The sequence below is a fragment of the Megalopta genalis genome, chromosome 4, assembly GCF_051020955.1.
Source record: "Megalopta genalis isolate 19385.01 chromosome 4, iyMegGena1_principal, whole genome shotgun sequence".
In the NCBI taxonomy this organism is placed as follows: domain Eukaryota; kingdom Metazoa; phylum Arthropoda; class Insecta; order Hymenoptera; family Halictidae; genus Megalopta; species Megalopta genalis.
The window spans coordinates 3,913,378-3,940,188 of NC_135016.1; the positions used below are offsets into that span (position 1 = coordinate 3,913,378).

General features: G+C 49.2%; 1 protein-coding gene across 1 annotated transcript in view; it reads right to left on the reverse strand.

The window, feature by feature from the left end:
- The window catches only part of 5-HT1 (serotonin receptor), a 229,628-nt gene extending 203,670 nt beyond the window's left edge, over positions 1-25,958 (reverse strand). The window contains exons 1-2 of the mRNA XM_076521087.1: positions 25,749-25,958; positions 15,674-15,931 (exon numbers count right to left, since the gene is read on the reverse strand). The gene's annotated coding sequence lies outside the window, so the exon portion shown is untranslated. The remainder of the gene's footprint in view (positions 1-15,673; positions 15,932-25,748) is intronic.
- Positions 25,959-26,811: the final 853 nt, after the last annotated feature.

The following is a 26,811-nucleotide window of genomic DNA, read 5'->3' on the forward strand; positions in this document are numbered from 1 at the left end:
GATTCAGCTTGGACTTTATTTGGGGATCTTCTTCAGATTTAGCTTGAATATCATTTGGATCTATCTAATACCTAGATTGAAGTAAATTTAGAATTCTACTTCAGTCTACCTTGAATTTTAAGTTGACCCAACTGGTACTTCGGAGCTAACACGAATTTAACGAGGTCTTCTTTTTGACTCAGTTGGAATTTTTACTGGACTTAGGTTGGATCCAGCTTGTGTGGTCTTTATTTGGGAATCTTCTTGAGATTTAATTTGAATATGATTTGGATCTATCTAATATCTAGATTGGAGTAAATTTAGGATTCTACTTGAGTCTACCTTGAATTTTAAGTTGACCTAACTGGGTCTTTGTATGGAGCTAACACGAATTTAACGAGGTCTTCTTTTTGACTCGGCTGGAATTTTAATTGGATTCAAGTTGGATCCAGCTTGAATTTTATTTGGGTCCTTCCTTAGATTTAGCTTGATTATCACTTGGATCTATCAAGATTGTAGGTTTAGGATTCCACTTGAATCTAATACAAATTTTAAGTAGACCGGGACTTTGTTTGGAGCTAACATGAATTTAACCGAGTCTGCTTTTGGACCCGTTTTGGATCCGATTGAATTCAGCTTGAACCCAGCCTGGTTTTCAGGATTTTATTTGGACTCAGCTTGGACCTGGCTCCACCTAGAACTGTATTTAAGATCGCGACCTAACTTGTATCTGAAGCAGGCCTACCACGGCTCGCGTCTGTAGCCAGGACCGGAGCCAGAGGGCCGCGTTTCCCCTGAACTTCCTGGAACTTAGGATTAATACCGGTGCCGGAGTGTTCGCTAACTGGAAAGAGAAATAAATAGAGCCGGCGTAAAGTCTAAACTAGTTTCGAACTGTCAAACAGAAGTCTGACGGCGCTAAGAACGAAATATCCCGGATTTAACGTGATGCGCCAACTATAACTTGCCCGAGCCGCCGTCGAAGTGCATTTTATTCGTGTAAAATCACGCGGCTTTTCTCGAGACGTGTCATCTCGCGACTGAGCATACGAATGCATGGAAGAATGCTATCAGAAAAACGACGAGAAAGAGAGAGAGAGTGAGAGAGAGAGGACAGAAACGGCGTCGGATATTATCATAGAAATAGAGTTATTCGAGGTTCGAGCCGCGCGGAATCTTCGTCGAGCTCGTCGAGCTAATTTGCCGGCTCGTTTCGCGGCATTTCCGGCCGAGTTATTTCCAAACCGGAGTTATTTTCAGACACGAGTTTACATGTTCGAGCATCCGGTCGTTTAATCCGTCGCCGGATAATTTTTCCGACGAGACTCGCGAGCTCGGAAACGGTCCCTTTTTTTATTTTCTTTCTGCGAGCGAGGCTGCCGGAGACCTCGTCCGCTAAACCCGTCAGCCGTTCCCCGGGTCCTCTCGATGCGAATCTTGTCGAACGAGCTCCAGGCTCGCGTATTAAAACGCGAGCGAGTTCTTCGTAATTTCGAACGCAAACTCTCGTTAATCATGCCGGGTCCAATCATACCGCGAAGAGATACTCTAAGCAAACGACACGCCTCGGTCGTCTTCGGCTCGATCATCATCCTTTCCCCGGACGATTCCTCTCCGGGAGGAATTGGAGTACGAACGGAATACGATTCCGTCGGTCTCGATATTGTTTTTCCATCAAAACGGCAATCGTCCGCTTTCATTTCGCCGTCGTTTCTCGTAATTAACGAGCCGGTTAATCGGAATTCCAGGCGGACCGCCGCACCGTGGAATTCGCCGTGGCGAGACAAGCCGCGATTTTCACCGCTTGCCAGCGCGCGAGCCGTTCCCGCGGAGAGCCAGGAACGCGGCGGACGTTCTTTCGCGCGACTTTCCGCCCTAATTCGGGCCGCAAATGTAAAAGCATCGACGCCGCTCTCCCAGCTAATTAGCCCAGGGTACCCGGGGCTAATTCGGCCGAGCGCGCGGCTCGCGTTCCCGCTCGGCGGCGCGCGCGAATTTATGGCGATTCGCGAGGTGCCAGCTCGCCGGGCCAATTTGCCACGCGACACTGGCCGCGATCCAGTAATCTTTTTAGCGAAGCTCGCGACGTCACGGAACCATTGGACAATGAATTCGACGAGGAACTGTCCGTTGGGTGGCTGCGACGGGAGTCACGGTGCTGTTTCGCCCCGAACGAACTGCCGAAATTAGAAACAACTTGCTCCGAAGTTAGGCGTCGATAAATCGATCGTTCGGTACTAATTAACCCTTTACGCTCGAAGAATTTTCACAGATCAGCTGCTGACTGCTGGAACGCACTTGTTCGAGGAATTATAATTAAAATATAGAATGTAATGGAATGTATAATAAAATAAGTGTGTAAAGTATAGAATATAGTTGAAATGAAATTATAAATAAAATATGGAGCGACGTTACGTACTAATTAACCCTTTACGCTCGAAGAATTTCCACGGATCAGCTGCTGACTGCTGGAACGCACTTGGTCGAGAAATTATAATTAAAATATAGAATGTAATGGAATGTATAATAAAATAAGCGTATAAAATATAGAATATAATTGAAGTGAAATTATAAATAAAATATAGAGCGACGTTACGATGAAAACAGTTCCCGAGAGGCGACAATCGAGCGCAGAAAAGCATTCGAAGAGCAGTCAATTCGTTCCGAACAGCGTTCTGCAGAATTACAATTAAATTGCTCAAGGAATTGTAATTAGATTGTAATTCGTAACTCAGACCGCTGCCGAATTAAATTACAAAACAATTCAATTACAATTCAATTGCAAAGTAATCCGATTGCATCGCATTTAAATTATATCGTATCTGAATTTCGTTGTATTTCAATTACCCAGGCGATCAAAATAATTGGTAATCGAGTTAACTCAAAGGTTCGAACTATTTAATCGAATTCCGATCTGATTCAAATAGAACGTAATCGAATTACGATTTGCTTCAATTAAGCACACTCTCTGATTCCAAAGTAATTTCCGAGATAAATAAATCCTCGACGCTATAAACGATGCATCCCCGACGATTTCTAGATCTCCGTCGTCTTTGGAATTCGACGTTCGTCGATCCCCGATCTCCGAGACCGATCTCCGCGAAACCAAGAGAATTCGTCGTACGTTCGCAACTCGTGATAAAATTTGTCGGATACGTCGTCGATCCAACGGGGGGAAGACTGCCGGAGCCCGGTAGGGCCAGCGCGACATTCTTCGCACGGTATCCTTCCGGTGCAAGGATCTTTTCTTCCCCAGGTGTCGTTTAATCGAACGTGAAAAGCGTGTTTGGCGTCCCGACAAAGGAAGGGAAACGGCGCGCTATCCGTGTGCATTCGACGACGATCGCGAAGGAAGGTGCTGCGGCGCACGGAACCGGAAGAAAGGCGCGGATCCACGTCGACGACGAAAGGAATATCCAACGGGAGAACAGCCGGTCCCGTCGTCGTCGACGGATGTTCCAGGTGGTGCGTCGACCTGGCCGTTACCTGGAATCGATTTCCCGGAAAGCTGTGCAGTGTCAAATTGCACGGCGTCGAGTGCACGGATCGGCGCGTTTAACTCACGGATGATCGATGAACGTTCCGCCGCGTCCATACGGGCAGAAAATGATGCCCTTGAAATTTGTCGCGCTGCCCTGCCTCTGGATACACGTTTGTTCGTGGTGTTCCAGTCCGCGATCACGAACGTCGCGTGATGAATACGTTTTCCGTCGGCGATCTACGTCGGACGCAATAACCGCGCGAAATTGCACGAGGAATCACGGAGACGGGCCCTCCGGCCCGCTGGATCATCGATCTCCGGGCTCGGATCGTTTATCTTGCCCGCGGAAGCTTCGTTCGTTTATCTTGCATCGTATTTTTATTATGCCGACATTGATTGAGAACGAAGAAAATTTGCCTAATGCGAGTCAGATTTTTGTGCAACGATGAACATCGAATTCGTTTTCTTTTCCTTGGGAAGTCGAGATGCAGCAGCTCGTATTGTTCGCTATCATTTTCGTGTATCCTTGACGTCCACGAACTCGTCGTTTCCACGAAAATAGAGCAATTAATGCTATTAATAATGATTCATTCGCGTACACGGACAGTAAACCTTTCGTGGATCTACGAGACCGATCCGTTCGTTCGACGATCTCCAACGCGTGAATCAAAGTGAAAGGAAGATTTCGGATTTCTTTCATCGTCGGAAATATTAAAGAATACGTCCCTAAATATTTCCAGAAAGTCGGCGGTGACTCCGACTGGATGGAGTCCGAAGAAGTCGGATAACGTTCGCGCGGCATCCGAATCACACCATGAAAAATGTATGAAGCAGGATGTTTCGGCGAATACAGAAGTTCCGGCGGACAAACGCGACCGCAAAAGTGATACCCCGGGAGAGTTCTCTCGCGCCGGTCTCGCGAAAATAGTTCGGTTCCCGGCGAGGCAGCCGTGTTCGAGCGCGCGAGATAGGGCCAGGGTCGTTTTTGGCATCGAGGCATCTTAACAGTTGCGGCGATAAAGTATCCCGCGAGTTGGCCGAAGGAAGTCTGCTGGATTCGCAGAAGATGGAGAGTCGGCGGGGAAATCTTCGGGCATATTTTAGCGGCAACCAGCGGGGGGAACCGCGGAGCTTTATTTTACGATATCGCGCATTTATCCGGGCCGAATTGCGGCGCGTCAAAGTGGTTCTACATAACCGTGATGATCGATGAACGCTTTCGACCGCGTTCGTGTAATTTCACGGGACGTGGAGAGCCAGGGGGGAGACAGAGATCGGTGGAGGGGGGGTTCGGTGGAAGAGGAACGAGGCTGTTTGGTGCTCGATGCACTTCCTGCGATCGATACATCGATAATTACTATGACGAGTTCGAAAGCGACGGGCATGACGCGAATCGCGCGGTAATGGAAAAACAAAAGAGACACCGGCCACTCTCTCTCTCTCTCTCTCTCTCTCTTTGTCTCTCTTTCTCCTTCCGGTAAGAAACAGGAAAAGAATCTCTCCGCGAGAAGGAAGCACCGAGCGACATTTTTTCCGGTCGGCGACGCTCCGTTCCCGTGGAAATCAAGATCGGAAATTCGTCGAACCGCGGCTACCTTGAAATACGACTGAACTGTGTCTGACCATTGTTCGACGTTTCTACTTGCAGCGAGCATAGATCACGCCGCGGTATTGTCTGCGCGCTGTCAGTCCCGCTATCGGTCAATTTATATCCAACTATTGTTGAGCACAGCCACACAGCACCGCAGGCAAACTTTGTAAGCATTAACCTAAGTAGAAACGGTCGACAATGGTCGGACGTGTGCGAGCCACTGGTGCTTAACGCCTCTGTCTGCCAGTCGATATTCAGGATCGGTCGAATGGCCAACCGTATTGTGAAAGAACTGGCGACGCTACTTGGTCCTGTGATTCGTCAGTAGAATCATGCTGTCACGGTCAGGCAAGCGAACGATAATCTGCCTCGATTCTAAGTCAATCGATGATCGACTTCGAGTCGAAGATGCGCTAGGACGAGCGTGTAAGCGTGTTAAATGCTCTATTAAATCTTCCAAGTAGAATATCTCGGCAATGATCGGACGCGCGAATTAAGTAATTCGTAACCACTTTCGTCCACTGTACGGACGCAACGTAAGGCCATCGCGGCCGGTACACGTGAAATTAATTTAACGTCGTGCGCGAGTAGAATAATCCCGCGATAGTCAGGCACGCTAGTACAACGGGCAATCTTCGAGAAGCCTCTGGAACAATCTCAACTTACTTTTGCCTGCATAATCTCCAAGTTGGTCCCGCGGCGGCGTTTCCACGGCGACCATTTCCAGATCATGCTACGTGTCCAGTCGAGCAGAGTGCTCCGCGATTTTCCCAGCGGACGCGACAACAATTAGATCGGTGCTCGCAGGTCCGTGTCCACCGCAGAGAGGCGCTCTACGCGAAAGCTCGCGGCATCGAAAGTTTCGAGTTCCCGGCGATGCTATTCTTGGGAAGACAATGAAAACCGTCGGACGACGCGAACGATCGATCGCGGTCTCTTTAACCGGCGCGTTATTATTTCCCGGCCGCGAAGTTCCCGGCGATTTTCGGTGTTCCCGGGTCGTCTTCGCGACGTAAACGCGCCGAGAAGTTTTCCGCGTGCCGCGTCCTCGCGGCGGTTTGCCCGTAAAAGTGAACACGAAAACGTTCGAAGCGCGCGAGAGCGGCGTCGGCCTGCCGGGGATCGCTTTGGAACGAGCCCGTTAATCAAAAACGGATGATACAACTGTATCTGTCTGTCAATCTATCGGATAAAATAACCGGCCCCGGCCAGTTAATCACGCCCGATGCGATCCGAGGCGAGTCCACCGTTTACACGAACGATTCATTTGTAAGTCGGCCCGCACTCGACGGTTTTTACCGGCTCCTCGCCGCGACGATTCGCGTCGCTTCGACGACCACGCAGCAACCACGAGAAAAAGCGAAACGGCGCGTTCCGTTCCGGCGACGTTATCCTCCCACCGATATTTATAACGGCGATAATTCCCTTGGCAATTCGTGCTCCGGCCGCCGACAGTTACGCTGCTCGCATCGTTGCAGGGCCGCGGTAAAAAAACGGCGAAAAAGCGACGAGCAACTAATGAAAATGTTAGGACGAGTGTGTCGATTACTGTGCCCTTAAAATATTCTTACTTATACCTAAAAGCAACGTTACGAAACTAAGGATGCTGAATTTTTTAAATACTATCCGACCTGTAATTGTCATGATCGAATCATACCTTCAACTTCCTAAGACCTGTAACATTTTACAGGTTAAATTACGAACTAATTGTTATACATTTCTGATGGAAGATTTGGTATGTTCTTGCCTCGATTTTGTTAAAAAGATTTAAGTGACGCGTTGCAAACGAAGACGAGAAAGATACGGGAACGATGCTTTCCGAAACAAAAGAACAAACTATTGTTTCCACGAAGCTCGTCTAAATTAAAGAGAAACAATAATATACAACACAGAAGCACGCGATTTAAATGTTCGAAGAACTGCAACACAGGTAACGTATGCCATTTAATTTGTCGCGAACTTTAAATGGGCACTTCTTAATGGGCACACTTAAATGGGCACAGTAATTCACACACTTACCGCATTGTTCCCCATTGTTCCTCGCCGAGCGGTTATGCGTGAACGCGCAACGAATTCCCGATTTTTAGATCCTACCACCCGTTCTCACCGTTAACCGGCATACTCGAACAATGCTTAATTGTTTCGCGTACGCGTCACCGGGAGACTCCGGCGCGCGTGTTGCACCAGTGAATGCATCGATGAGATTTTTTTAGCGATGTTTGAACCGCCGCGATTTAAAGGACGCCGCTCCGATTGTTTGCCGGGTAATGTATACATCGCAAACACGCCGTTCGACCGTGGATTGTTGCAGATTATTTTTTCCGCGGATATTTATTTTTTGCCGGACCCTTTGTCGGGCACGGTGGAATTTCATGCGGGCGCGCGGCAGTTTGTAAATCGAGCGTTTGGCGATCGAACAAAAAAAGAATTCCGCGAAAGGAACACGGCGGATACGGGATACTTTTCGAGAAATCGAACGCTTCGAAACGCTTCTGTTGAAAAAGAAGAAAGAAAAGTTATCCGGCGACTGTATTTCCACAGAGGATTTTAAACATTCGTTTCTGATATTTAATGAGGGAACATTTTCAACCGGCTCGCGTCGAACAATTCCGCGAAATAATGCCCTATGAAAGCTTGACAGTTCATTCTGTTACGAATAATTGAGTCTCGAATATTTCGGACAATTTCCCGCGAAATCGCATTTACGATTCCGCTGATTATGAAACGCGGAACAATGCACGACTGTATATCTCCTGCCGAACAATCCGACCGGCTTAACTGCGACGACACGATGGAAATACGGCGTTCCGCGAAAGAATTTCAAGAAATTCCGCGGCCGACGATTTTTCACCGTACGACCCCGGTCGCCGGTCGAGTTTTTAATCGCCGGCCCGGCGGAATCTTCTCTTCGCCGCGGAGCGAATACAGGAGGGGCCGTAGTTCGAAAGTGGGGCGCGTTTTACGGCGAAAAGAAAAGTTAATCGGACCGCGCGGGGGAGGAGAAACGGTCGTAGTGCCGGACTTCAAGTTTTAACGATCCAGGAAGCGCCGGTGAATCCCGGGACAACTTTCGCGGCGCGTTTGTCGCGCACGGTTACGCGGATACAGGCCGCCTCGGTAACGGCGATTTTAATAAATAAATTTCGACAATGTTCGCGGCGGCTGGTCGTCGCCGATTTACTGCGGCGTCGACGTGTTATCGGTGTGCGTGCTTGCGTGCGTGAGCGCGCGCGCGCGGCGTGCCGGGCAAATGAACGGGGCCCGTTTACCCGACGGCGGTCCGGCTCCAATTTCATTATCGATAGTTTGATGTTAATAACGCGCGGAACGGATCCGAGTTTTCCGATAATTATTTACCCGTCGATAAAACGCGGCGACATAACGAGATTCCTGGCGTTTCCGAGACACGGACAGCCGGCCGCCACGTGAAAATCGTTGATTATAAACCGGCGAGCCGCGGCGCCGGGGGGAAAAAGGAAGCAGGAGGCGAGCGGAGAAACGCGGACAGGAGCGCGGAACGCGCGGGCTCGGCTCGCGGACGAGGCCGGGCCGGCATCGTTTTTCGAATCGCGTCACGGCCGAACGGGTGCCCGAACTTTTAATGAATAAACAGAGAGCTCCCCCGTTTTCCCGCCCGGAACAATGGAATTTCGATGAGAATTCAATTGGAGAAACCAATCATCTCGCAACAACACCGGGATCGCCCGGAAATAGGACGCTGGCCCCGATCGAACGGTTCCCTGCCGGGATAAAGATCGGGCCGCGGCAGATTTTCAAGCAGGGCGAGTTCCGCTGAAAAATATTAGTTCGCGCTCTCGCCTCCTCCTATCCTCGGTTTATCGGTCCGGCTTCTCCGGCCGATTCCAGCCGCGACCGGGGTGTGGATAAACGCTCCGAAAAAGAATCGCGCTCGCTAATTGACGGAAGCGGCGCGGTCTGAATTTTAATCAGATGCCCGTTAAACGCGCGGACATATTTAATCGCGCGCTGAATTCCCGATTCACGGGGAAACGAGAACGCGGCGCCGCGAATGCAATCCCGGCGAACGATGTTCCGCGGGTGTATGCTGCGAGTGGAATCGGTCTGCCGTTGTCAGACGGTCTGCGGAATGCTTGCTCGCAAACCGGTATGAATTGAATATCAATGCGATGGAATCTAAATGCTGTTTATTCTGCAGCATAGACTACAAGTAGTATGATCCTGCGGTAACAGACAATCGGCTGGCTGTTGAACTGCGCTGAGTTAAATATCAATGGGAGATGACGTTAATAATTTTCTTTAGGGGAGATGCAAAGTGGAATAACTCTGCGTTGGTCAGTCAATGTAGAAGAATGCTGAATGCTGAATTTATGGATGCAGATAATACCGGTGACGGTTAAATAATAATAGGAGTTAATATAAACACATTTTCGAGTACAGATGGCAAGTAGAATAACGCTGCATTAGTCAAACAGTGTAAAGAATACCCAATTCTATTGTATATGCACAATAATGAAATAAATCGATTAAATATCAATAATAAAAGTTAATATAAAAGCAGTTGATCCAATGGAGATTGTAAGTAGAATAACCTTTAAAATTGTCAGGCAATCTTCGCAATACCCACCCGAATCTACTTGCAACGCTAGTATCGATTCAATAGTAACGCTAACTACGGGCAAATAACAAATATAAGAGCACGTTGTTCCCTATTACAAACAATACGTAAAATAAGCCTGTAATGATCAGACAATCTGGGCCATGCTGCATTGAAGCCCGATATCGGTATCAATCGAATATTACCGTGCGGTTGATACGAATGCACTTTATTCTCCCGCAACGCGGCGCAAGTAGAATAAACCCGCGATGGTCGGGCACAGTAAATAATTCTCAGGAACACTCGAGGTGATTGGAATTTCAAATCGAGTGTTTTGATTGCTCTTTCAGGTGAAATTTTACATTACGCCACAAGTAGAATGTGCCACGGTCAGACGGACAGCCGAATAATGCCGGGGGCCGGGGTAGAATAAATATTCGATATCGATTTCAGCGCGGCGAAAGCACAGAAACGCGAAACGCTTCGGTTACATTTATTGACATTAATCGCAACGAAGGCTCAAGTCTTCGCTCCGGATATTTCCTGCTGGAAGGGGGGTTGGGGTGGTGCGGGGCGGGGCGGAATTTAATGTCCGCGTATCCGGGAATGAAATATATTTTTCCAGAATCTGTTCGTTAGCGGGATTACATTTTATTAAAATTTTTCACATCGGCGAAAAGACCGGAGCGCCGCGTTTCATCGGGACGAGCTCGCGAACAAGCACCGCGAACGCGAAAACTTTATTTAACTATGCACACGGCCGGGAAATATTTATCGCATAACTTGAATATTAAACGCTCAATCGCCGTTGCCGTTCTCTAGGTACGTATTTTTTCTGCGCGATTTTCGACCAAGTAATTCGACCGGCATTATCCAGTCCCGCGATTCTGTTCCGTCAATAATATCGCAATTAACATCATGCGCGAGCCGAAAGAGAGGATCGATATACACGTTTATTGATAAACCGGCGAGCAGGGCTGACTTTACCGTGTAGAATTTACACAAAAATATGTGCAAGCAGATAATTCAATGTATCCGTCTAAACAAATTAATGAGTTCTACGTTAGTCTACAATGCAGAATTCCGAATCAATAAATATTTCCACCGGTGCATTATCATTTTCATTCCGCAACTGTCAGTCCTCTTCCAGTGTTCCTGTTCACTCGAACATTCGTTTATCTATCAATTAATTTATTTTGATGCGTTTCGCACGCGATCGGGTTCCAACCGGAAAAATGAATCTAGACTAATCCGACGCGTTGGGCGTCGCGCAGTTCTACAATACAAATGCCAATACAATAAATATTTCCATTGGTCCATTATCATTTCATTTTTGCAGCTGTCGGTGCTCCTCCATCGCTCTCCAACATTTCATTTAACCATCATTCGGCCCTCAATTTTCCATCTCGACCTGTCACTCGCGTATTAAATTGACACTATCGCGAAAAAATACTGCTGCTCGTGAAATTCGCGAAATTAACAGACAAGACCCTTTCCCTAACGAAAATATCGGCCGTATCTTCGCGTTACATGTTTCTTCATCGACGATGATAGACGCAGACACTGCAGCTTAAAAAATATAAAAGTCCGAGATGAATTTTTCTGCGAATAGCAGAACAATGTGCTCGAAAACGGTGTCGGTTCGACGGCAGAACGGACGCGAGAAGATTAATGGAAAAGAAGCCGAGACATTGGCACGATATCGAGGTGATTACAGGTGTCGGTGGACGTCGACGTAGTCGCGTGGGAAGCCGATAATCGGCCCGAACCCGGCGGAGAGTCCGGAATTATCTCTCGACGGTGGTCGGACAGGCTGAACGGCGAGAAGAAATGGCGCGAGGCTCTTTAAATATTAGGGGCTAATTGACCGGGCCCTGAAAAGCCACGCGGAAAAGAGTTCTCGGTCTCTGCCGGCTGAAAGCGGGGGCTGGCTCTCCTTGAACGTGAATTCAACAAGTTAGCCGTTTCTCTTTGGGAGACGAGCCTTTAAAAGCGGCACCGCGCCGCGCCGCGCGAGATCCGCGAGAAATCTAGATTAAAGGAACAAGAGCTTTCGCCGCGAAGGTAGCGGCAACGCGCCGATATCTAACACTTCCCGGCATCCTCCTTGGCGGAACCTCCTCTCCACCTTCGCTCTCTCTCTTCCTTTTTCCCCGTTCTTCCGTTCCCCGTCTCTCTCTCTCTCTTTTCCACTCTCGACGCGGCCGAGTGTTCTCCCGAGGAAATTCCCTTGATCTTTCCGCGGCTTTGCCGCCGAACGATAAGGAACCCTTTGACCGGGCGAAATATTTTCCAGCGGGAAAGTTCACCGACGCGGCCGGCTATGCACACGCCGGCGACAAGGACTTGGGAAACGAGTTTCAATATCGCCGCAGCGTTGATGATCCCGATATAACAGCGGCGCGCGAGCCTGTCGGCTTCGTACACAGGGAACGCGCTTTGGCTTTGCCGCGCCGCCGTGCGATTGTTCCCCGGAAAATAGTCTCCTGCGAGAAGCTGCTGGATCGCGGACCGAGATCGTCGATGATTAATTTTCTATGGAAAATCCGCGATCGAGGCCTGGCGAAGATTTATTGAGAATTTTCCGGCAGCGAGCTTTTCTCAGCGACGAGGAAACATTCGGATTGAAATTGACGGTGTTTGACGCTCTGGAAAAACGGTACAGTTATGTCTCCCTTACTGACGCTCGGATTGTCCACAAAAATGGACAATTTGGGAAGAGGAGATACGATTATTCGAGCAGCTCATTTTTATAGCTGTTGAAAATCGGTAACTATAAAAACGAGTTGCGAGGATCGAATTCGCAAGGCTCCTCTTCCCAAATTGTCCACTTTTGTGGACAATCTGAGCGTCAATTAGGGAGACATTACTGTATTCCTTCGAGGAAAAATTTGCGCCTCTTTAAAGATTTATGTAAAATGATTTCGTGACAGGAAATTGTTGTCGGTGCCAGGAAAACCGAAGATGTTTGACAATTTATCCGACAGCTATCCTCGAAAGGAGCATTTCTTTTCAGGAAGTAGTTTACTTCAGCATAAGTCAGCCTAAAACGTATTCGAACGTGTGTCGCCTTCCGTTGAGGCAGATTCCTGTTTTCCCTGAAACTTTGTAGGAAATTAAAGGAGTTGTTTTCACAGGATTTCTTTCTCACGAAATGCTATGCAACGAGAGAGTCGTTCGATAGGATTTATCTCCTCGAACGTAATCAGAAGATCGCGCAATTAAGCGAATCATCGCCTCGCGAGATTTACGTTCTCCGACGATTAAACGAATTATCGTTGGGATTTATTTCCCGAGTCTTTGGATTCGAGTTCCCTTCGGTATGGGAAAACATCGTGAATATTTCCCAGAGATCTAGGGATCCGGGGATCTTGGAACCTCGCGGATAGATCCGGGAGGAGGCGACTTTCGGCGAAGTTTTCCGATTAGCGGAGACAAATTTCCGCGGAGTAGAAGGCTAGTAGACGGTACGCTCTGTGAATTTAACGTTTCTAAGTCACGAAGTGACCGTGTACACCGGCGGTTCTTCATCCGCATCGGGATATTTGTCTTGGATCGTACTTTAATCCGTGGAAACTACGGCTATGTTTATTCGAGGGAAGTCCGGAGCCCTCCGTGTCTGTCGGCGATTAATTTTCGCCGGCACCGGATGGTGGCCGGGCCGCGGTCGAGACCGTTCGACGATTCTATTTGCGGATGGTCCTAAAATTGGCGGGGCCATTTCTGAAAAAGTTCCGGCCCGGCGCGGCCGGGATTGACTCGGCGGTCGTTATTTATTCACGGTGTAATTAAACCCTGAATATTTCACCGTGCCGATCGATCCCATTTGCTCCGATGAAAAGTTGATTCGCCGTGAGAAGAATATTAATCGATTGTCCGACCGTCGAACGGAACGACGCCGGTGGAAACGGCGGAACAACGCGGGAAACGCGGTTGTAAACCGGTCGAGATACAAGGAGGAGGGGGGGAATACCGGTGGCAAGACGTGCTGGCATACTTTGTCTTTGTACTAAGACGATGCATACATGTCCCGGCGAAATTTATGCGCTTATTTGCACTCGTAGCCGCCGCCGCGGCACACGAAACTCCATTTATTATTAGCTTACGCGGACTTAGCGAATCCGCAGCCGGCGACGAGCACCGGCGCCCGCCTCTGCTCGCTGATGAAACCGGGCTAAACAGGGGAAATTAGCCGGCCGTCCGCCGTGGAGGAGCGCGAAGCGCGAAAACTGCTAACGGAACGACTGTTAATTTCTCCATCGCGAGACGATTCGAGGGGGACATTACCTTTTCAAATGATTTCAACGGGACTCCGGGAACTGTGCAGATTTCTATGCAATTTATGTTTTTAACGAGCCCCCGGAGAAAGTGGCAATTGGATAAACGCTTCGCGCATCTATAAATACTTTGGGGAGGGCAAAGAAGAGGATGAAATCCGGGCTGAACTTTCGCGGAGCTGCCATGCCGGACATTCATTAAGAGAAGTTGCTTCGAGCGCGCAAAAAAGTTCACTGTTTTGTTTAGCGCGGTACCGAGAACGATCGTTTTAATAATTGCGCGGAGTGTCTTGTACACAGGCGGGGTAATTTCGACCCACAACTGTGTCATCGTATAAACGATTTTCTCAACTATTCCGATCGTTGCTGGTTTATTGTATGTGGACGCGGAAGCGGTTACGACACTTTCTTATTAAATCTACTTCGTGCCGAGGACTTAATTTCAGAGCGTCTGACCATCGGCGACGCTAATCTACTTAACACGAGCAAAGTCTCGACCGAATTAATACTTCCCAGCACTCGTTCCGCAGTCTCATTCCGCCGTGTAATGCGAAAGGACTTTCTTAAACTGGTCCGACCATGGCCGACCTGTTCTACTGCATACAGCCAAACGGCCACAGCTGTAGAAAATGTCTTTACACGCTTGGCCAGACATATGAAAGTAAAGCGCACTGCTGAATCTCAGAATTAGAGTGTTCCGAATGTGTCTGACTGTATCTCGCCTATTCTACTTGACCCGGAAAGGTCAAGAACGTGATTCGATCGTTTTTCTCGTCGTGTCCGATCATTAGCAGTTTATTCGATAGTATTCGATTTTATTCGGAGACCTTGTAATTGTATAATTGTTACGAATAATCGAAACAAATTAGCCTCGTGAATAACTATTATAAGTGCTTGAAAGAGAATTCTCCTCATTAATAACGATAATCGCTAAGGAATTTTAATGAATAATTTTGAAGGAATCAATAATTTTCTACGGCCGCATGTAATAATTATTTGCAACGAAACCGGTCAAAAGACGAAATTATTTTAACGATTGACTCAAATAATGAACAAGCTTCCGTTATTGATATTTTGTATCAAGATCGATGAAACAACTTTTACTTTTGATACTTGTTGTTACCAAACAACGATGCGTCGACTTGAATTCAGACCGCATCTAACACAGTCAAGGCGTTCCTCAGCCTGTCCGACGAGCGGCGCGACTATTCCACTTCGAATCCCATAAATTCCGCGTATCTCGCGTTCCACGTCCATCTCTCGTCTATTTTACAAAACCGCAAGAAACACCTAATCTCCATTGGCCATAAAATACGCGAGGGCTGCAATTTCAGCGTTCACCGTAACAGAAACTGTCTTCCACGGCCCGTCTGACCCAGCCTCGCCCACTCCACTTAACCCGGACTGCATCGAATAAATTATCCTTTATTTCCGCGAACAAAGGGGCCCCTCTGACAAGGAAAAATGCCGCGCAATACCGACTTGTTTATCGTCTAAATTATTTACACCACCTGTTACAAGACACCCGGCCGCGTGCAATTTTATCCGGCCCCCCTATTTCACGGGGACAAAGGTCCCTGGAAACGCATAAACATCCCGCGTTATCGTCGATCCGGGGACAATCGTCCGTTCAGCGTTCGCTCCGGACAGCGTAGGGCTCGAAAAACATGTCCGGGCAATACGTCCGCCGATTCAACGAGCCAATCGACGTCCCATTCGCGTGAGAAGTCACGCGCGTTCGTAGCACGTACGCGACCGGTTTCTCGTACCTGTGATCGGCGAGCAGGTGGTCTCAGGGCGCGTTGACCGGCTGCATGCTGACTGCAGGCGGCGCAGCTCCTGGCTCGCTCTCGGGAACACGCGTGATCTCCAGCTGGGCTGATCCGGACAACGATTCGGGCGGCTGCTGTTCGAACAGGCCGAGGCTGCGTTTTCATCGGCGTACGCAGAGGAAGGCGGCTATCGGCGAGCCGTTTTCATCGTTCGAGGCTCGCGGGGCCCGCGGCGAGCATTATCGGCCGAGACACCTGCCGGAAATGCCATTAGCCGCCCGTTTATTTCCAACGGATACGCGATCGGGACGGTAATCCGGCCTGGCGGCGGGGAAGCACCCGGTGGCCTCGTTTTTCGCCGGACCCGGGCCACCGCACGGTGCACCGAACCGGGGACAGAAATCGAAAAACTCGCTGCTGCTTCGTATCGACTCGAAACTGCGTTTATACCACGCTCGGAGATTCGGCTGTTTTTGCTTCGTTTAACGTAATCCACTGTAACACGCTCAATGTATTATACCATCTGTTTTACACGCTGCGTTTGTATCTGTTTTATTGTTAAACAGTTTTCCGTGGATTCTATTTCCTCGACATGAATGGAACGTTCATATAATTGGGTTCATTTTCTTGGAGGACCGATCTAAAAATGCATCCACCGCAATAAACCGATGATTTCTTTATAAATATCGTTTCGTCGTACTCGAATGCATGACTATACAGTAATGTCTCTCTAAATGACGCTCAGATTGTCCAGAAAAGTGACGCTCTGATTGTGCAGAAAAATGGATAATTTTGGAAGAGAAGGTACGATTGTTCGAGCCTTATGGCTCGTTTCTTATGGTTATCGATTATCAGCAACTATTATCTTCTTATGGTTATCGATTATCTCCTCTTCCCAAATTGTCTATTTTGTCCGCGCAATTTCGGCGACAATTAGGGAGACATCACTGTACTTCGTAACAATGCCATGCCGAGATTGCTACGAATATAATTTGGAAAAAGCCCGCTTCGTTTCGCGTCTTTATCATAAACAGCGCGAAGTTCATCGAATTTTGTCCGGGATACGGACATTGTCGGTGCACCGGGCGGAATTTAGCCGAGTTTAAGCTCGAAAGGGAGCAGATAGGGGGTGTCCGAATCGGACACGATGGCCTGTCGCCTGTCCGCTCGCAGCTTTTTCCTCGCCGAAGAACTTTGTGCCGGCTCCTATAATCATCCCCCCGCACCCTATCCTCTAGAAAGTTCATTATCATGGCCGGTGAACCGTGCGGCTGATTGATTTCTACGTTCGAGGACTCGCCGGTTGGAAGACAGTGCTCGAGGAAAAAGCTAACGCCTGCCTCGCCGTCTTTAATCCTCTCTGCTCTGGGTTCCAATTAATACGTGTCTCCGGCCGATATTCAACACCCGCCGTTCCGCTGCGGGGATTAATTGGTACGGCGGCGGTTCGAAACCGTCGCCCGATCAACTGGCCAAAGAGTCGCTTTTCCTGCGGTCCTCGATTCCCTACGTTTCCCTTCCCTTTTCCTTTCTTTTTTTTTCTCTTCTTATCCTTTCTCTTTCTTTCCTTTTCTTTTATGCTCTCTTTTTCTTTCCTCTCCTTTCCGTTCTTTTTTTTCTTTTCTTTTCTTTTCCTTTCTTTTCTCTTCTTCTCTTTTCTTTTCTTTTGTTTTCTCCTTTCCTTTTCTTATCTTTTCTCTCTTTGTTTTTCTTTTCGGTCGCCGCAACTATGGTCGCTCGCGGATTAAGGAAATCATCCCCGGTAAAGTGAAGTATTTGCCAGCGACTCTGCTTTCGTGGGAATTTTCGTGGACCGATAAGACGCGGCAGCCGAAATCGGATCCGATAAGAGGATCAAGAAAAATTTGTGACCGTGGTTAATGAGCGGCAAAGGGGAGCGAATGGAATGAAATCACCGGGGGACCGTGTTACGGTAGACGAACTCACTGCCGGCGCTTCTCGATAAGGAAGTTTTAAATTGAAAGCTGCGACGGCTCCTTTCGACTACATGTCTCGTCCTCGGCGGCTCTCGCCGCACGGAATTTGATCTAAAGCGGATTTAGGCTTCGTTGGGACTCCGAGTTCGGGCTGATTAGGTTTACGTTGAACTCGAGACGGATGTTTGGACGTCGGACAGAAATTAAGCGTTTCGCGTCGCTGCTGAAACTCCATGTAAGAAGAATCTCTTTAGCCTGTCTGACCATGGCCGGCACGTTCTACTTGGGACACTAAAGAAAGTCTTACTCGAATCGAAACACAATGCACACTTATACATGTAAACCACTCGCGGTGCATTCTATTAAGAAAACTGTCTTCCTGTATCTGTCTGATCATTGCCGATACGTTCTACTTAAACTGAGCAAAGAGCCAAGATTTAAGAAATTAAATCTGTTTTACAATTCTGAACCAATCTTTCGTCACACTGGAGTATAAAGAAGAATTTTCATAGACTGTCCGACCATGTCTCGCCTATTCCACTCGATCCACCGTCTCCTTAATTCAACTTCGCGCCAGTTTCCAGGCTTGTCCAAAAGTCTGCGCTAAAATTCCACTCGCTAGGACTCGGCTGACGGGTTTAGGAACGGGAAAATTCTGTTCACCGATACTTTGCAGCGCGACTGCAGGAGTAATTGGACTGGAATCGCAGCTGAAAGCAAGGGTCCCGTCGCGGGAGGCGGTTACATAACGCGTTACGTCGCGCACGCTGCATTATTTCTGGCACGCGTAGAAAGCCGTGGGAGCAAGAGGTGACCCTGTTAACGACCTTCCGTAATACCTGCGACCGGTCACGCTCTGCCGAGCGGGGGCCTGTTAAGCTCGATAAACCGATAAAAGTAAATAAGCGGTGGTCGCGAGCGGCGGACAAAGGGCCGGCTCTCGATCGCCCCGAGGATCGAGCTGGTCCTTCTCTGCGCCGATAGGGCGAGCCTGCCGTGGTTCCCGATGAAATTTGAAAGGGAAACGAGGCGAGCACAGTCCGAAGAATTCTTGCGGATCGCTGGAAAAGCGCATCTCTCTCCGATCAACAATCTCCGGGAAAAACGAACGACGCCGCGTTAAGGATCTAATGTCTATTCAACGAGTCGCCCGCGACGGGAAAAACAATTCAACGAGCTTCCCATATTCTAATATCGCTCGCTCTATATCACTCGAATGGGCCGCGTCTGCATTTGTTTACATAACTTCCACTCTGATGAGGACATTCTCCATTGGGAACGCGCCCGGCCCGGCTCTCCCTCGGCCAGAAAATGCCCAGCTCAGGGCTTGATTAAGCCCGGGCTGTGACCAGGATTGATGAAACTGCAACCAGATTCGGTTACAACTACGAATTAACTAGGTTCGAGCTTGGACAAGCTGGCTCGAGTTCGAGCAAGCTGGACCGAGTCAGCTAAACTTGCGACTGACTTGAACCGGGACCGGGATAGAAGCGAGCTAATTTTACATCGGATCGGAATTACGTCTAAATGTTATGTCTAAGCTGAACCTAGGTCCAAGATGCTGAAGCTGAGCAGACTACAGTGACGTCTCTCTAATGGACGCTCAGATTGTGCAGAAAAATGGACAATTTTGGAAGAGGAGAGACGATTGTTCGAGCCTTGTGGCTCGCTTTTTATGATTATCGATTGTCAACGACTGTAAAAATGAGCTGCGAGGCTCGAACAATCGTATCTCCGTTCCCCAAATTGTCCATTTTTCTGCACAATCTGAGCGTCAATTAGGGAGACATTACTGTATAACGTCGACGAAATGTGACAGGGAGGGAATCGATATTAATAATATAATATAAATAAATTAATAATAATGTACAAATCTTGAGACGCGTATGGAGAGATGTAAAGAATAATGATAAATATAATTTAAAGAATAATAATGGCAACAATAAAAATAACGAAAAGAATACGTACGAAAAATGGTGAAAAACTTCGCTTTGAAAAAACCATTGCTTCGCGTTGACAAAAGAATTTCAGGAGATCATTCTTATTCGAATGGTTTACGCGAGGCTTCGAAATAGAAAAAAAAAGTAAGAAATCCGACAGAACAACCGGGTCTTGCAGCGTGTGCCGTATCCCCCGGCGGTCCGGTGGAACGCAAACAGACCATTTTCATCCGGCAGTGGCTGAAAAGTGGAAACAGCCGAGGTGGCTGTCAGGTCTGTTGGACTTCGCAACGAGCTTCCTTTCATCGCTATCGAGCGTTCGCGTCCCTCGAAAGGGGCCGGGGGAAACCGTACGAAGGAGTTTCCGGGCCGCGTGGCAGCGTTCAGCGAGATAGAAAGTTCTCCTCGGGCTACGGAGAGACCGTGGATCAAGGTGCCGGGAAAACAGCGGTCCCGATTTAATCGTTCGTCGCTGAGGAACGCGGGGTTGGACGCGGAGAAAGCTACCGGGCCCCTCGGTCTCGTCAAACGAGGCACAATCCTCCAGGAACTTTCGCCGGGACGGCAAACGCAAATAGCAATTACGTCGCAACGCATTGTCGTCGGCCGGCCAGGAGAAACTCGGTGAACGGTGAAAAGCCGCAACAGGACGCAAACAGTCCCGTTGCTCCCCTAATGGGAAAACTCTGGAGGACGTCGTCGCTGGCTGACGCTCGGACAGCTTTGCGGTCGCTCGGCGATCACTCTTTCCGAACAGCACAAGGACAATTGTGAAAACCGACTGTCACGGAGTTTTCTGAATCCGTGATCGAGCCGCTGATCGCCCGCTTCGGGCTCCACTGTGCTCGGTTACCTCGGAAGAACTATTTCTCGACGAGCCGAGACGGCTGAGAATCCTCGAATTTCGTCCTCCGATCAATTCTTTCTGATTCAATGAATTACCAAATATGATCGTCCACCGATTAGAACAAAGATTCCTAGGCGATCCTGCGAGGCAACGAAATAATTTAGCGAATCGCGGATAACGATAATTCGTTCGGCAATTTTCCAAATGACCCGCTGTCTCATTCGTCGACTCACCGTGATCGCAGAAGGATCAGAAACGGTGCAAAAAGGTTCCTAACGATCCTAAGATTGCCCAGCGATATAATTCGGCAAATACTGGATAATGAAACCAGCAGTTCGCCGTGCAGGCAAACAGAGAACTATCTTCTAAGTGGGCTGTCTCTTCCGCCGACTTTCTTGGCCTGTCCGACCATTGCTGACGTTGTTCTACTTAACACGAGGGAAGACTCACTCGAATCCATATTATCTGCACTACCGGAACGATTTTATTCTACCGTGCTGTGCGAAAGAACTTTATTGGAACGTTTGATCACGACTCGCCTATTCTACTTAGCATAAGCGACGCTGCAGCTGTAGCGAATGTGCTTTACGCTGCCGGCAAGATCTGAAACTGCTGCGTCAACGAAATGAAATGTTTTCCCTGCAAATTTGATCGATTTCGAACCTGTATCGAACGCTTGAACTTCGACAACGAAACAGATCCAAATGTAACGCTAGAACTACCGAGCCTTAAACGTGACTAATGCATGTTGTTTTACAACGCCGAGACCGGATTTATTTAAACTTCGTACGATTTATATTATAATATATACTTGAATATATATAAAGGAGTGCCCCTAAAAATATCCCCTAGAAATATTGTTACACTATGAGAAGTGTAATTTAGAAATTGTACAAGGAAAAGTTGGAAACCAATCATCTTGACCAATTTCGTAGATCTAGTGTCAATAAAATTTCTGCGATTTAACCCTAAACGCGACTACACGACTACTATATCTTGTTTTACGACAACGCCGAGACTGGATTTATTTAAACCTCGTACGGTTTATATTATAAAATATACTTAAATAAAGAAGTGCCCCTGAAAATATCCCCTAGAAATATTTTTAAACTATAAGAAATTGTACAAGAAAAACTTGGAAACCAATCATCTTGATCAATATCGTAAATCTAGCGTCAATAAAATTTCTGCGATTTAACCCTTTCATGGGCACTGAGAACTCCGCTTCGCGTCGATTTTTAGTGCGCACACGGACCACTAGGCTCAAATATTCCCACCGTTGAAATGTGCTGCCATCTTGAAAATTCATATCGTGCCCACGAAAGGGTTAAGCTCTAACTGTGTTTACGCACGTCGATTCGCGGTCTCATTACTCTGCGGAACAGGCTACAAAAAAATTTCCTACCCTTCACGAATTTAACGTACACGTGTCTCGCGCGTTCTGTCCGACAATGCCTCACTGATTCTACTTAACCGCTTGGGAACACCGTCGAACATAATATACACGGAAGTTCTCGCGTGGTCGTACCACGTTCCAGAAACTACGTCGAGTTGTCGGATCGTTGCTCGCCCGACTCCTCTAGACGACACGCCTAATCCGCGATGCCACGATCGGACGACGCCGAAAGCAGAAGCACGCCGCGGATAACGAGAATTTCGCAAGCGTACGGTCGTCGGGTCTGCGAGGCATAAGAAACCGGAGTCCGTTCGGTCTCTCTCTCTATAACCGCTGTTGGACGCAATCGAGCCCGGCTTCGCAAGAACTATAGTTCCGCGGCTGAATCGCGCGCGCCGCACGGAGAAGCTTAACAGATCGCCGCGGACAGCCGAGAAAAACCGAGAGAATGGATCGAGGTCGGGTTAACGCCGCTCGAAAGAACCGGTAATTGCTTAATTCTCGCGGCCGGCGGGAAACGATCCGAGACCGGGAACCCAAGGAGGAGGAAAGGGGGGGGGGGGGGTTGATGCCGCAGGGTTCCGGCCGCGCACCGAGGACGATTTATCTCCCGGGTAACAGCGAGGCCGAGGCTTTTTAATAAATAAAGCCGGCGCGCGGGGGACACGCCCCCTTTCAAGCCGAGGACAGCCGAGAAAAATTCAATTTGTCAGCGGACAGAAGGCGGGAATCACGGCGAGAGCTCTCGGAGAATTCGACAGGGCCCGAGCAGGCCCGAACCTTCGTCACGGGCTCCCCGGTCACGTGGCCAGTCGATACGATCTCTTTCTCACACACACACTCTCTCTCTCTCTCAATCTCTCTAGCACTCTATTTTCCTCGCTTTATCCAGCGAATGAATTATTCGAGCCGGCTACGTCCACTCACGGAATTTTTCAAAAGAGAATGAGCGAGGGAGAAAGCGAGGAAAGCGGAGTGCTAGAGAGACTGAGAGAGAGAGAGGGAGAAGAGAGTGAGAGAAAGAGATCGTATCGACTGGCCACGTGACCGGGGAGCCCGAGACGGAGGTTCGGGCCTGCTCGGGCCCTGTCGAATTCTCCGAATTCTTCTCTCTCTCTCAGTCTATCTAGCACTCCGTTTTCCTCGCTTTATCCAGCGAATGAATTATTCGTGCCGGCCACGTCCACTCACGGAATTTTTCAAGAGAGAATGAGCGAGGGAGAAAGAGAGCAACTTCCCTCCCGGCCCTGCGGAGGACAACTCCGAACAAATTCAATTTGTCGGCCGGCTAAATCTCGGGATCGAATCTTCGGGGAGGGAAAAGAGGATTAAAGAGAGGAATGACGAAACGTTCGATCGCGCGAAATTAATCCGCAGGCCAGAGAGAAGAAGACGGCGCGGCGCCTTTGTCTCCCGATCGGAGGATCCGCGGCTCCTAATCTCGGGGCGGGGGGGAGTCGTGTTTCCTCGAAAAGAAAATTCCGCCTCGACGTCGCCGAAACGAAGCGATAAAGAGGTCCTCGATCTTTCCGACCGTTCCACGCGTGAAATTGAAACTTCTGACGGCCTCGCGTAGCAGACGTTCGTCGTTTCAGACGTCAGAGTCCGTCTCTGAACCGTCACCGTCGCGCAGGAACCCCGATCGCCTCGCAACAATCGGATCTCTTTCGAATCCCGATCCGCGGCTCGCAACAGCGTCCAACGATTTCTACGATTTCCTACAGGCGGCGGCGGGAGAGGCGCGGGGAGCTCGTAAAGACACGCGCGAGCCCAGGACTTTCCAATTCGCTCCCTCTGGATCCCAGGGATCCGTCCCGATTCGTCTCCGCGGATCCCCTCGCTCGCGGTCTCTCCTACGCGACCTGTCTTCTTGACACGGTGCGCGGATGGAACAATGAAACGAACCGTGCATGGACCCCAGACCCGTTCTTCGGACATCGATCTCGCGACGAGGAGTTCGTCAACCCTGAAGACCTGGTTTCCCAGGGACCGGGTTCTTTGCCATCGGTTAATGGCTTTAAACGTTCGTGTGGAAGTCGAGCGGAATTCCAGCTGCGTGCCGGTCTGTTTTACGGTGGTTTTTGGACGCTGGGATGCTTTGCGTGAAACAAGAGAGAAAGAGAGAGTGAGTGTGAAAAAGAGAGCGGAGATCTGCTTCAGCGATTAGGTGTACAGACGCATGAGTGAACGGAAAAGAATTACGAGTCGCATGTTGCTGAAATTTTCTGATAATCTTTTGCTACCGAGATGCTGTCTATGTCAAAAGAGTCTGGAGAAAGGTGCAAGAATCTGGCTGTGATGCAGCTATGGCGTCTCTTCAGCAATTAGGTGTACAGAGAGATGATTTAATTGGAAAGGACTTCGACTTATACGTTGCTGAAATTTTCTGATAATCTTTTGCTACCGAGATGCTGTGTACGTCAAAAGTTTGAAAAAAGAAGCAAGAATCTGGCAGTGATGCAGCTATAGCATCTCTTCAGCAATTGGAAAGGACTTCGACTTATTCATTGCTGAAATCGTCTCATAAATGTTCGACTGCTGAGACGCTGCGTGTGATCAGCGTCTGAAGAAGAGTATAGAGATCTAACAGCGATTTTTACGAGATTTCTTCAACAATCGAAAGGGCAGACAGGTGACTTAATTGAAAGGGACTTCGACTTGCATTTTATTAAAGTTTCCTGAACATGTTTGCCTACCGATGCTGCGGAGGACAAAAGTCTGACGAAGAGGGCAGAGGTCTTCTAATAACGATAGACGGTAGCAGACATCTTCGGTAATTGAGATGCAAATAGAACCAGGTGATTCGAGCTTGCACAGCACCGATGTAAATCAGCTAAATTTAACTTTGGTAAAGCTCGTTCAAGTTTCATGGCTACCGCAGTCGTTCTGCTTGTCAGAAACTCGGATAACGAAGAGAACGAAGCTGTACCAAGAAGGTCTCTTCAGAAACACAATCATAATCGAGGATAATTGAGTGCAGCCGCGTCGCACTCTCACCGAAGAGCGTGAGCTTTATTCATACTCGGACGCTCCTTGAACCGTTCAAGGACCTCGCCGACCGTAAGACGATTCCACAAGGATGACCCGAGACAACACAGCCAGGAAAAATGTCCCCGGGAGCTATCGTCGGCGCAGATAATTCATCTCGAGTGCACTCCGCCGATATAATCGATCAAAATAGGTTCTGATTGATGTACCTTCGATTTCGTGAAACTGTCCGAGCTACTTTTGGGGGCAGCGTCCACACTCGAGAGACCTTGATAGCCGTCACCGAAATCGTCCAATTCTCGGATTTCCTTCGGCACGCCCCTGGATCGCCGTTTACGGGGGTATCGTTCTCGCTATTCGTGTCCCGCCGAGGGCAGGGATCGCTGGTAACAGGATCGGCGAGGAGCCCGCGGGGCTCCGGGGACAAACAGGATAATCCAGGAGGCAAATATCGAGGGTAAGACGAGCATGTTTGCCTCCGGGCCGGCTAAACCGCGGGTAACGAGAGAGCCCCCTGAAGAATCCCGCGTCCGAGAATCCTTTCTCGCCGATCCCCGGCGTCGATGCTGTTTAAATCCTTAAATCCCGAAGGACCGAAGCGAAGAGCGATCTTTGAGACCGGAGGCGGATCCCCGCGGCGGCGATTTAAAATCGGCGGAACGGAATCCTGGCCAGGTTGCCAGGCCGAGCAACAAGTTATGGCACCATGACGAGCGTGACGAGCGACAGGCCAGGCTCACTCGCGTCGATCGAGCAAATGAAATCGCTGAAGGAACTCCTCGAAACGAACGGACCGACTCTGTCGTTGTAACCGAGACGGAAGCGAGCGGGATTTTCGAAATATCAATTTTCCGATCGAAAAAGAAAAGTCCGGCGGGGTGAAAGCGCACTGGGTAGATCGAGCTTGTCCGTCGCGGAGCCGATTTTTCGCCGACGAATCGGCGAATCGATGTGTCCGTCGTACCCGTCGTGCGGCGTCCGGCGATCGTCGGCGCTTGGAACGGCGGATCCCCGCGGTGAGAAACGCGCAGGAACAGCGCGCGACTCGGCCGCGCGCGATTCTCGATCCGATCGAGGTGTCGGCCCGCGAACACGTCCGTCGATATCCGGTCGGATAACCAGGCCGGGGACAGAGGCGGCGCGATCCAGCTGCGACCCGGTGGTCCGGAGTACCGTGCCAGTACTGGTACTCCGGAGTTTGTTATCGAGTAGCGGCGAGAGGGAAACGCGGGCAGGGTGGTGGCAGCTCCGCTTGGCTGACAAGTAGACACAGACGGTATTACGCAGGCGCCGGCCACTCGGCTCGCATCGCGACCACCCTCTCCGGCCGTCCCCTCCCCGGCCCCTCAAAACACCCCCCCGGTACAACTCGAGTGCGAGGCCGACCTACACGGCCACCGATGCCACCTACACCGGCGCCACCGGGATCAAGGAAAACCGTGTCTGCTGCTCCTGCCTCCTCGCCGGGACCGTCTCGTCACGCACCTAAGGGGGGACGAGGGCGAGCGGATTGGGGATCGAACCCTCTCGCACACCTATTCCACGGCTTCGATCATCGCGGCGTCGCGAGATCGGTCGCAGACATTATTTCACGAGGAGGCAGACTTTCTCGCCGCGGTTTCTGTGGACTGCTTCGAATTTTACGGCTGGATTTGCCGCAGATGCGCGATTTAACCTGTTAACATGCGGAGGTAGGTTTGTTCGACTCGTCTTCCAGTCGGGACTTCTTCCTTTGCAGTGGGAAGTTATCGGATTGTTCACAGAAATGGTCAATTTGGTAAGAGGAGATACGATTAATTTGAGTCTCGCGCCTTGTTTTTATAATTACCGATTCCCAACAACCATAAAAATTGATTACTGTATACAGTAATGTCTCTCTAATTGACCCTCGGATTGTCCACAGAAAAATTTGACGCATCTTTCGCATCAGTTTTCTCGAGAACGGAGTCTGAAATGAAAAAATGCTATTCTTCTTTTTCGACTTATTTTTGCAGGATTCATCCCCTTGCCGGTTGTACCGCGATTTT